This window comes from Ostrea edulis, chromosome 7, assembly GCF_947568905.1.
Source record: "Ostrea edulis chromosome 7, xbOstEdul1.1, whole genome shotgun sequence".
NCBI classification, from domain to species: domain Eukaryota; kingdom Metazoa; phylum Mollusca; class Bivalvia; order Ostreida; family Ostreidae; genus Ostrea; species Ostrea edulis.
Window position 1 is genome coordinate 7,699,224 of NC_079170.1, and position 9,633 is coordinate 7,708,856.

At 32.0% G+C, this 9,633-nt stretch overlaps 1 protein-coding gene and 2 long non-coding RNA genes across 20 annotated transcripts in view; 2 read left to right on the forward strand and 1 right to left on the reverse strand.

Annotated features, from left to right (window-relative positions):
• Positions 1-7,264, reverse strand: part of LOC125661723 (uncharacterized) — a 42,685-nt gene extending 35,421 nt beyond the window's left edge. For 4 of the 18 annotated variants that reach the window (XR_008796577.1, XR_007365063.2, XR_008796580.1 and 1 more), the window contains exon 1: positions 5,642-7,211. The gene's annotated coding sequence lies outside the window, so the exon portion shown is untranslated. Of the gene's footprint in view, positions 1-2,653; positions 2,679-5,641 lie in introns of those variants that run through there. The other 14 variants (XR_007365066.2, XR_008796579.1, XM_056143183.1 and 11 more) reach the window with 12 other exon arrangements.
• LOC130047769 (uncharacterized) lies at positions 392-7,217 on the forward strand. Its single transcript, XR_008796582.1, has 2 exons — positions 392-813; positions 2,579-7,217. It is a non-coding gene; the product is annotated as an uncharacterized LOC130047769 (long non-coding RNA).
• Positions 7,265-8,464: 1,200 nt separating the features above from the next.
• On the forward strand, positions 8,465-9,297 carry LOC130047768 (uncharacterized). The gene is made up of 2 exons (XR_008796581.1): positions 8,465-8,955; positions 9,243-9,297. It is a non-coding gene; the product is annotated as an uncharacterized LOC130047768 (long non-coding RNA).
• Positions 9,298-9,633: the final 336 nt, after the last annotated feature.

The following is a 9,633-nucleotide window of genomic DNA, read 5'->3' on the forward strand; positions in this document are numbered from 1 at the left end:
TTTTATACTAAATTTAAGAGACGACAATACAAGAATACAACGATATGAGACCTCGGCCGTGCACAGTAAATCGAAGGTTTTTATAAGGGGTGGGTCTGTAGCTCTCTGATCTGTTCCAATATTTTTTCTAGAGAGCTACAGTTCTGCAGCTAACTTGGAACTTGTTCAAAAATTGTAATTCATTAATTTTTTTTTCATATAGTTTTCCACACAGAACATATATTCCTAGAAAACCTTAACTTAGTTTACTCTAACTTTTGTATTAAAATTCAGTATTTTCGTCAATAAATAAAATATTTGATCCCCAACCCTCGCTATTTTATAACTTCTATTTTAAGTTTTCAGACAAGACGTTGAAAAGTATGTAAAAGGACTAAGACCATGTTTATCAAAATTCGGCCTAAAGTCCAAAGTGAATAATTTTTTGTTAGAAATATTCTCTAACATGTTCTTTTCCTATAATGTACTGGTTTTTATATGTAGAGTTGGTGAAAGAACACTATTTTTAGGTTTACATTACTAGTATAAATCCTATAATTTGCGCTACTTTTTAAGATTGCGTCATACAACGTCGCTATATATTATAAGAAATGGTAACGTATTGTAAAACATAATTATGCAATGAGTGGTTTAATATGTAATAAGATCTTGAAAAAGAAATTTTCTTTCCCAATACGCAATAAGGTTATTTTACTTATAGCCCGAATGGCACACCACATTTTTCAATCCATTCGGCCATTTTCACACGCCGCGCCGTTAGCCTGTTTGCGCTGTTCGTGGAAGTTGCAGCGGATGTACTCATCGCATTTCAACGTAAGTTTTAGAAATATGAATATATTTCACCTCTACTCGTTAAACTGTATAACCAAATAGGTGTACCAATTGCTCTTAAAAATAATAAACAAGTCGCATGGAACGAATAGTATGGTGCGCCTGTGGTGTGTTGACATAAACTCATAATATTAACTGTTGTCAACATATAGTTATTGTTTATCTATTATAATTATATATTGTTATGATTTAAAATTGTATGTATATCAGCTGATCAGAAAAATCAGCTGTTTCACGATCATGCCATTTTCAATTCCGAGTGCATGACCTCCTGGGGTCTATTTGAATTTTCTTACATGATGCTTGACTCACTTTACACTTTGAACTTTCCATGTATCATTGTATGGTCTAAAAAGTATTTGTATAGGTTAAAGAGACATATAATTGTAATGTATATAGATGTATATTTCGATAATGGTATATGTCTGGGGTACATGTAACATGTAGGCATGTGGGGGGTTATAGGTTGAATAATTTTCGAATGATTTGGTATTCTAGTATTCTACTATGCTTAAACTTAACTTAGTGATTATTTAGTAATCAAATAAAAGTTATATGCAAGGTGAAGATAACGAACAGTGATCAATCTCATAACTCCTACAAGCAATACAAAATAGATAGTTGGGCAAACACGGACCCCTGGACACACCAGAGGTGGGATCAGGTGCCTAGGAGGAGTAAGCATCCCCTGTTGACCGGTCACACCCGCCGTGAGCCCCATATCCTGATATGATGAATCGATACATTTCTTCAATTTACTGTAACCAAAAACTGTTTCTGTGTTTTGGAATCTGTCTAGTATTAGTGCATAATAGATAACTTCATAAGTCAATAAATACATTCTTGTTGTAGTGATGACATTTGCAAAATCTGTGAGAATAGAAAAAAATGTGTTAGGGTCGACAGAAATTTTAATTAGGGTAGGTCGGGAAAGTGGAAACCAATTAACATATATATAATTTTTTTTTTGGCCTTACGCGGAAACATGGATTAGAAAAGTCGGACTGATCAATTTTTACATTCAATAATTTTCAAATACAGTATTACTTAAAAGCACCATTAAGCCAGGAAAATCATAAGAACAGTTTGGTTTTATAATTTAAATATGCCTTATTTCAAGATAAATTGTAAACATGTCAAACTTAATTTCAACAATTACACTTACAGTACATGCCTGCATTGGGATTAGATATAGAATCACTCAGAGAATGTTGAATTTCATGTGTACTACAGTACCATGATTTAAGCATATAATTTTTTGTTAGCTTATCTCCTTTATATTATTGAATATTAAATTTTCCCATACATCTACCACAAGAAAGAGTATGAAAGATAAAAATATTTTGTGAAGTTGCTGATAATTGTAAAGTAAGATAATATATCAACATTAGCTACAACAAAAATTATTAGATGGGGAATCAAATTCAAATGAAATGTTTGTGTATACAATTATTTATGCAGAAATGTACATGTAGCTAAACTGTCCTCTATTGTTTAGTTGGAGACATGTCAATCTCCCACCAAATACATAAATGTAATTTTTGTGAATTCTATATCAATGAAAATACATGAGGGCATGAAAGTACAACTTTTATATGAATATTATAATACAGGGCTCGTGTTTGCCAAACTATCTATTTTGTATTGCTTGTAGGAGTTATGAGATTGATCACTGTTTGTTATCTTCACCTTTCATTTATGATATAGTTTTGATAATGATATAATACTGGAGTAATTTGAATTTCAGGATGATATAATATGTACAGCAAAAATTGATGGCAAGGATGACATGAATCAGATTGACAAGAATCCATATTCCTACTCCTCAATAATGATATCATGACTGCCATCAGATTCATCAATGATAGTGGCATCAGTGACACATGCGGATAAGTGTTGGACATCACTGCAGGAATAGCTTCCTTGTTGTGCCTGCCAATAGCAAGGTACCAGATTATACAGCAGTTATGTGGAAACAGATTCCCACAATAGGGGCACCAGATTGACACTTACATTGTACAGTATCAGGCAGTTATATCAGAACTGGAAAAACTGGATCCAAACAAGACTATATTGCTTGGAAGAAACCTGTCGACTCTGAAGTTTAAACCTTATTAACCCATGGCACTTCCAGAGACATCCTGATACCATGGTTCTGTGTCATTTGAAATATACCTGTGGAGGTTTTTAAAGTGTTTTTTTTTTAGGGGGGGGGGGGTTATTGATTGGAAGAATTCATATTTGATGATTCAAATGAAAATCTGCATGTTGAATTATGAATGTCATAATGTACTTTTTGAATGAGTTCAAGAATGGTTGTCCTGATGAAAAGTGTAGAGTCAAAAGTTAACAAATTGTCAAAAACACTGGTCAGGTCTGAATTCATCATCTTGTACACCTTGCAGTTGGAATTATGATTTCTATGAAGAAATGCTGAAAATCTTGCAAAAGAGGAAATGACAAGTTGGGGTCCAAGGCACTTGCATATATGCATGAGAAGGTGTTCTATCCAGGCTTGAGGTCAATTACATAGCAATGTAACGCATTACATTACCTAGAAAATTTCACATTACCATTACTCCTATTTTGAAATATAATGTATTACATTACTTGAGAGTGAATTTACATTACACATTTACATAAAATACTGTCAGATATTAAAGAAATGACAGAAAAATTATTTCTGTATTATGATTTTTAATTATACATTATCATAAGTACACAGAATATTCAGCAATGTTAGGAAACATGTCTATTAAGTTATTCATTGCATTTGATTGTCATCAATGTTTCAAATGCTTCAATCACTAATATAATGAATTATTCTAAATCTTCAAAATATCATCAAATATTTGAAGTAGTGTAAATGTAATGGAAAATAATGTGCAGTACAGTATGCATTACATTACCATTACTTGTAATGCAAAAATGGTCCATTACACCCCCATTACATTGAAACTGGCTGTCATTTAATTACCATTACCCCAGGCCTGGTTCTGTCGAGAGGTATTGAAATTGTCTATAGAGACTTTGTCTTAGGAAGTGGCCGAGATTGATTATGACAATTTTGTTGGATGTGAATTTACTGACACACATATCTACACTTGCTACACAATATATCATGTGGTGGTTTCAACAAGAAAGTTCTTACTCTGCAGGAAATGACGAATTGCTAATGATTCACATTTTTTCTGACTTTTCTTCTGTACCTTAGATGCATTGGAAAAACTTTCCTTTCCATTATCTTTTGCTGGTTCATACTTTGAAATAAAATCAAGTCCGAAAATAAAGTATTTTTTTTTTTCAATGAATTTTAAAAAATGTAATCTGTAATCCTTGCATATTTTCTTGGTGTTCTGTGATTGCATAGGCCTATTGATTTTTATTTATATTCAGGTATAATTTCATCTTCAGTGTCTTGAAAGAAATTAATTTTTCAATAACGCCAAGAAAAATGTAGTTCACATTATGATTAAAAAAAAAAATATTGACACGGGTAGGAATTGAACCCGGATCTCCCGATTGAAGGACGGGCTCTCTACCACTACGTTAAGACGTCTATGACGTCTTTTGCTAAAAAATCCTTCATAAATTTACTTGCCCTAGTTAACGTTATACTTTCGATATATCGGCAATAGTTTTAGTTATATCAATGCATGTTCTATGAATTCTTTTCATTTTTGATCTTAGTAATTCTGTTGGTGTCGTCTAAATAAAAACTTTCTATAGCATTGAAGGTCCGATTTCTCGGACAGCAGATTCGTTTGTTTACGCATTAAAATTCTATAGCTTTTAGAATTCCTGCACAAACTTGTGATAAAAACACCACATAGGGGTGTATTCTGCATATAAATGATGTAGACTCCACATAAGTATATTGTTTCAATTTTTCAAAGCAACATAATTAATAAAATACCCACAAAAAACTCTCACAAAAATAAATAATCCCGGATTGCTCTCAATTTAATTCAAAGTTGATATTCATCAACAGCACACCTTTCGATCCAAAAAATCGTTCGGGCAAAATTTATTTGTATTGATAGATTTTGATAGACTACAGTCAGTTTCTGGATCGAAGGTCATGTTTTATATAAATTATATGACTAAAATTGAAAAAAGTGGAGATTTCTGCAGAAAACCAGACCGATACCAGTTTTGTCTTGTATAGAATTCCACAAGCTGACGTTTTGGCGGGGAAATCTTGGCACGTCGCGATGGTATAAAGACTATATTATCAAATGATAACAATTTTATTTCAATTCATTCTGCTTTATTTTTTAACACACCACAGGGCCGATATAGCTAAACATGGTCTTAGTCCTTTTAGAAATTAACATAATATTTTAGAACTTGACATTTGATATAATGAATTGTTTTCGTACAAGTGCAAGAAGGTCTTTATTTATTTCCATTACTTGTATTGAACTTTTTTATCTGCATTGTTAGAAGACATGATTATGTATCTATTTTAGGTTATGACTAATTTGTGTTGCTTAGGTTATGTAGATACCAACATACAACTCAAGTTTAATTGAATAAATCGTAAGTGGAAAAAGATCATGTTTAGAACACTGTAGCTCAATAACAAGCATTGCGACCCCAGTTTTTCTTTTTAATTTCTTAATTATCTTTCAATATAGAAAACAAAAATACACTTCCCCAAAAATTGAAATTTTTCCAACTTTCAGGTGTGAACCTCTTTAAGGCCGTGACTTTAATTCAAACCTATTTAAGATGTAGAAAACCTAATTAAAGGTGTTCTTAAAATTTATAAATTGATTTTGCAGACGGGGAAAATAAATGAACTTACTGTGTCAGACACAACTTGTCCTTGTTATGTTTGTGTCTCTCTTCCCTGTATCTCTTTCCCCATTAGAATGTATCACATGTACTTGATCTCATGTACCACGTACTGGTGGATTAAGTGAATAAAGAACTTGAAACTCTTAGGGTTTCGTGTGTACTATTTACGTCCCAGTGAGCTCGGGTATGTAAATAAGGTTATAATTAGTTTGAGTTCAATAGAGGTATATTCAGGTACCTGGTCGTATTTTAGATGAAAGTATAATCATGGAATTCTTTAAAATATTAATCAATTCATGGGTTTAAAAAATAGCGGATGACAACGGACGCGGAACAAAAAAGCAATAGGTCACATGAGCGAATGTACATGAATGCTTCTTACGAACAAACTTCTGGTAAAAAAGCACCTGTATTATATTCATAAAGTGTCGAGATAACAGTAAACTGTCTCGATTGTTATACAATCTACGTTACAGATCTATGTATGCTTTATAATTGAAAATATTCTTCTAATCATTTGATATTTTGCTTGAAGGTCAATTAATATCTAGTAACTTGTTATTTTAATGATTTTAGTATAGAATTGCATAATTTGTTCCAGTCACGCATATCGTATTATACGCAAGAATGCGAAGAATCTGTAATCTATTTCGGTAGTTAATTAAAATATTGCCTCGACAAGCTCAGGATATGGAATCACAATATCAGGTAAACTTAACAGAAAAATCTTACACAACTCCACATTGAATCAAATGTAGACATAGACTATGGTATTTTAACAATTCTCTCAACACCAATGTTGTAACGTTTCATATACTCCACTTTTTTCAATATAGTAAAGTTTCCAACTATAGTATGATAAAATAACGGCAAACTAGCCCTCTTTAGACAAGAAAAAATCTTATCATCTAACTTGATATCATTTATTAATGTTACTTGCTTATTTTTTTTTCAATTGACCAATTAATTACAATATTTACAATAATTAAGTATTAATACATAAACAGGTAACGGGAGGTGACTCCTCTAACCATTTCACTTGTAAACCCAGGTCTCTATGTTGAGTTTATTTCTTTATTTGTTTGCTCTCTACCATACTTAAAATATAACCAAACATATGTTTGGCATAATCAAAAAGTATGAAAGAGAGCACTGCTTATTAAATATATAGAGACTTGAGCAAATCTACCATTTTATTTAAAAAAATTAGATGTTAAATTCGTTCGCATGTACTCGTTGCACTCAGATTGTGCACTAACCCACTTATAACATTATATATAATATCTATATATAAGATATAATCTTATATCACCATTCGCATGTATATATACAATGTTATGATACATATATATTGATTCAAAGTGACATATAGGTCCGTTTGGGCCGGGTGTTCAATAATTTATGTACTTTGTAAAATCAGTGTTGTGAAATATTGTATTTAAAACACATGTCACTATAATAAATAAATTACTTACTTACTTACTTATAACACAAAAATAAATATTTTTGTGCATAAAACAATGATAAAAAGAAAACTGAAATCATTTACCACAAATAACTTCTTTTCTTGAATTCATGAATGTGAAACAGAAAGTAGAATTACTGGAATTTCCTTATTCAGAAACAGGAAAATGCAAATTCCTACTAATTATTATGATACCGATTTGCGAACCAATCACACGGCGCGTACAACAAATTCGTACTCTGTGACCTCCTTTTTGGCTGCCAGTGGTGAACACATCAAGAGATGAAGCCCTGTCCGATCAATGCACGCAAAATTCTGTCAAATAAAAGAGATGAGATGGGTTTTGAGTTGAAGAGACTTGTAGTATGACATCTCCCTGACCTGCCGCTAGCCAAAATTCCTTAGATAACGCTGTAATTACTTGGCAAATGTGCCCCAAAACGCCCTGTTTGTTTACAAACTTGTGTATTTTATTATACCGGTAGAAGGCCAATCTCTAAAGCTTACAAAAAGCGTGAAACGATTACATGGATCGAAAGAGGGATGAGATAGACTGAGAATTTACACATTTCAGAGAAATTATTGCCACAAAAAAAATCATCAAAAAGGGAGGGGGTAGTAATATCCATACTTCAGGTGCCTGTGTAATTTACAGCTCTTTATATTATATTATTTATAAAAGGATGTCTGGCTTGTGGACTTGTGTATATTTATGATTGACTATCACATGTATATATATCTTTCATTGCATAGGAAACTTCTAGTCCTAATGTGTGTCAACAAATTTGAAATTATGTAAATAATTTGTTAAAATGTTTACAATTTACATGTACATATTTACAGTTCTAATAGTTTAGAAACTATTTTTATGCCCCCGAGATCGAAGATCAGGGGGCATATTGTTTTTGTTCTGTCATTCTGTCTGAAACTTTAACCTTGCTAATAACTTTTGAACAGTAAGTGATAGAGCTTTGATATTTCGTATGAGCATTTCTTATGACAAGACCTCTCCATGGGTATCAACATTTTTGACCCGGTGACCTTGACCTTGGAGTTTGACCCACCTTTTGAAAAACTTTAACCTTGCCAATAACGTTTGAACAGTAAGAGCTAGAGCTTTGATATTTCATTTGCGTATTTCTTGTGACAAGACCTTTTTGTGGGTATCAACTTTTTGACCCAGTGACCTTGGAGTTTGACCTACTTTTTGAAAATTTTAGCCTTGCTAATAACTTTAGAACAGTAAGTGATAGAGCTTTGATATTTCACATGAGTATTCCTTGTGACAAGACCTTTCCGTTTGTACTAAACATTTTCACCTTGACATTTGACCTACTTTTAAAAGATTGACATTGGTCATGTAGCCGTGTGAAAATTTTGTAAATAACTTTTAAGTTTTATGATTAAAAAGAATTGAATTTGCAATTGATAAGATTGTATAATAAAGTTCTACTAGAAACTTATGCCAAAACAATGGCAAGCAGCTTTGATTTTATTTAATTTCCAATTTGATGTAATTAGTATTTTCCCGCCAAAAGTTTGGTGAGCATTTGGCGCCTCTTATAGTCATGTGACTTTAGACCAGGGTTGGATTTTTTCATATTGTCCAGTGGGTTTGAAGTGTACAGACGTTTGAGTTTTAGTTATAGTTGGAGTTATTTCGCCATCGTGGTATGTCTGGTTTTTCTTTGTTTTTATGGAAGCAATAGCATCGCAGTTGTTGGCGCTCTTAATTATATTGCTAATATCTAACAAAGTGCATGTTTAACTTTTATTGCAGTTGCACCAAAGAAGCTTTGAAATATAGTTTACAGCTTTACATTTGATAAATATCAAGCCTAAAGTCCATAACTTTGGTAAGTTATACTATTTAGACTGTTTAAGCAATATAAAAGTCAACTAAAGCAATAATATAAATATTTTGTTTTTAATCTTATTTTTCTCACTTATTAAATATAAATAAGTTCGGTGGATCACTTTTATAAATTGTGATTAAAGTGCTTGAATATCATTTGATATAACTTTATGCTAAGTTTCAAATGATACAATATATGTATATATAACATGTATAAAATGTATATATGTATTTGACGTGATGTACATTTTCATGTCATTTTGATATGCGGCTTTCTGTTTGTTACAGGGCATTTCAGTTTATTCTATTTGAATGAAATATAAACACGAACTTTTAACAAGGATTTACGCTGTTGTTGTATTTCTATCAACGCATCGTTAGTTACAGTCATAACTTCTAAATGGTAAACAGTAGAGTTTTCATATTGCACTTGAGCATTTCTTGTGACAAGATCTTTCTACTGGTACATGCACCAAGATATTTGTCTTTGTGACCTTTGCCATCTTCGGAATTGGCCATTATCGGGCGTATTTTGTGTTTCACAAACACATCTTGTTTTATACAACTAAGTTTGGAGTTTTTACATGTCCATCTCATGATAACCTTTTCTGTGATATTGAAAATAGCGATGAAAACCCAGCATTGCAATTTATTTAACCCTGATCAGGCACCAGTCTGT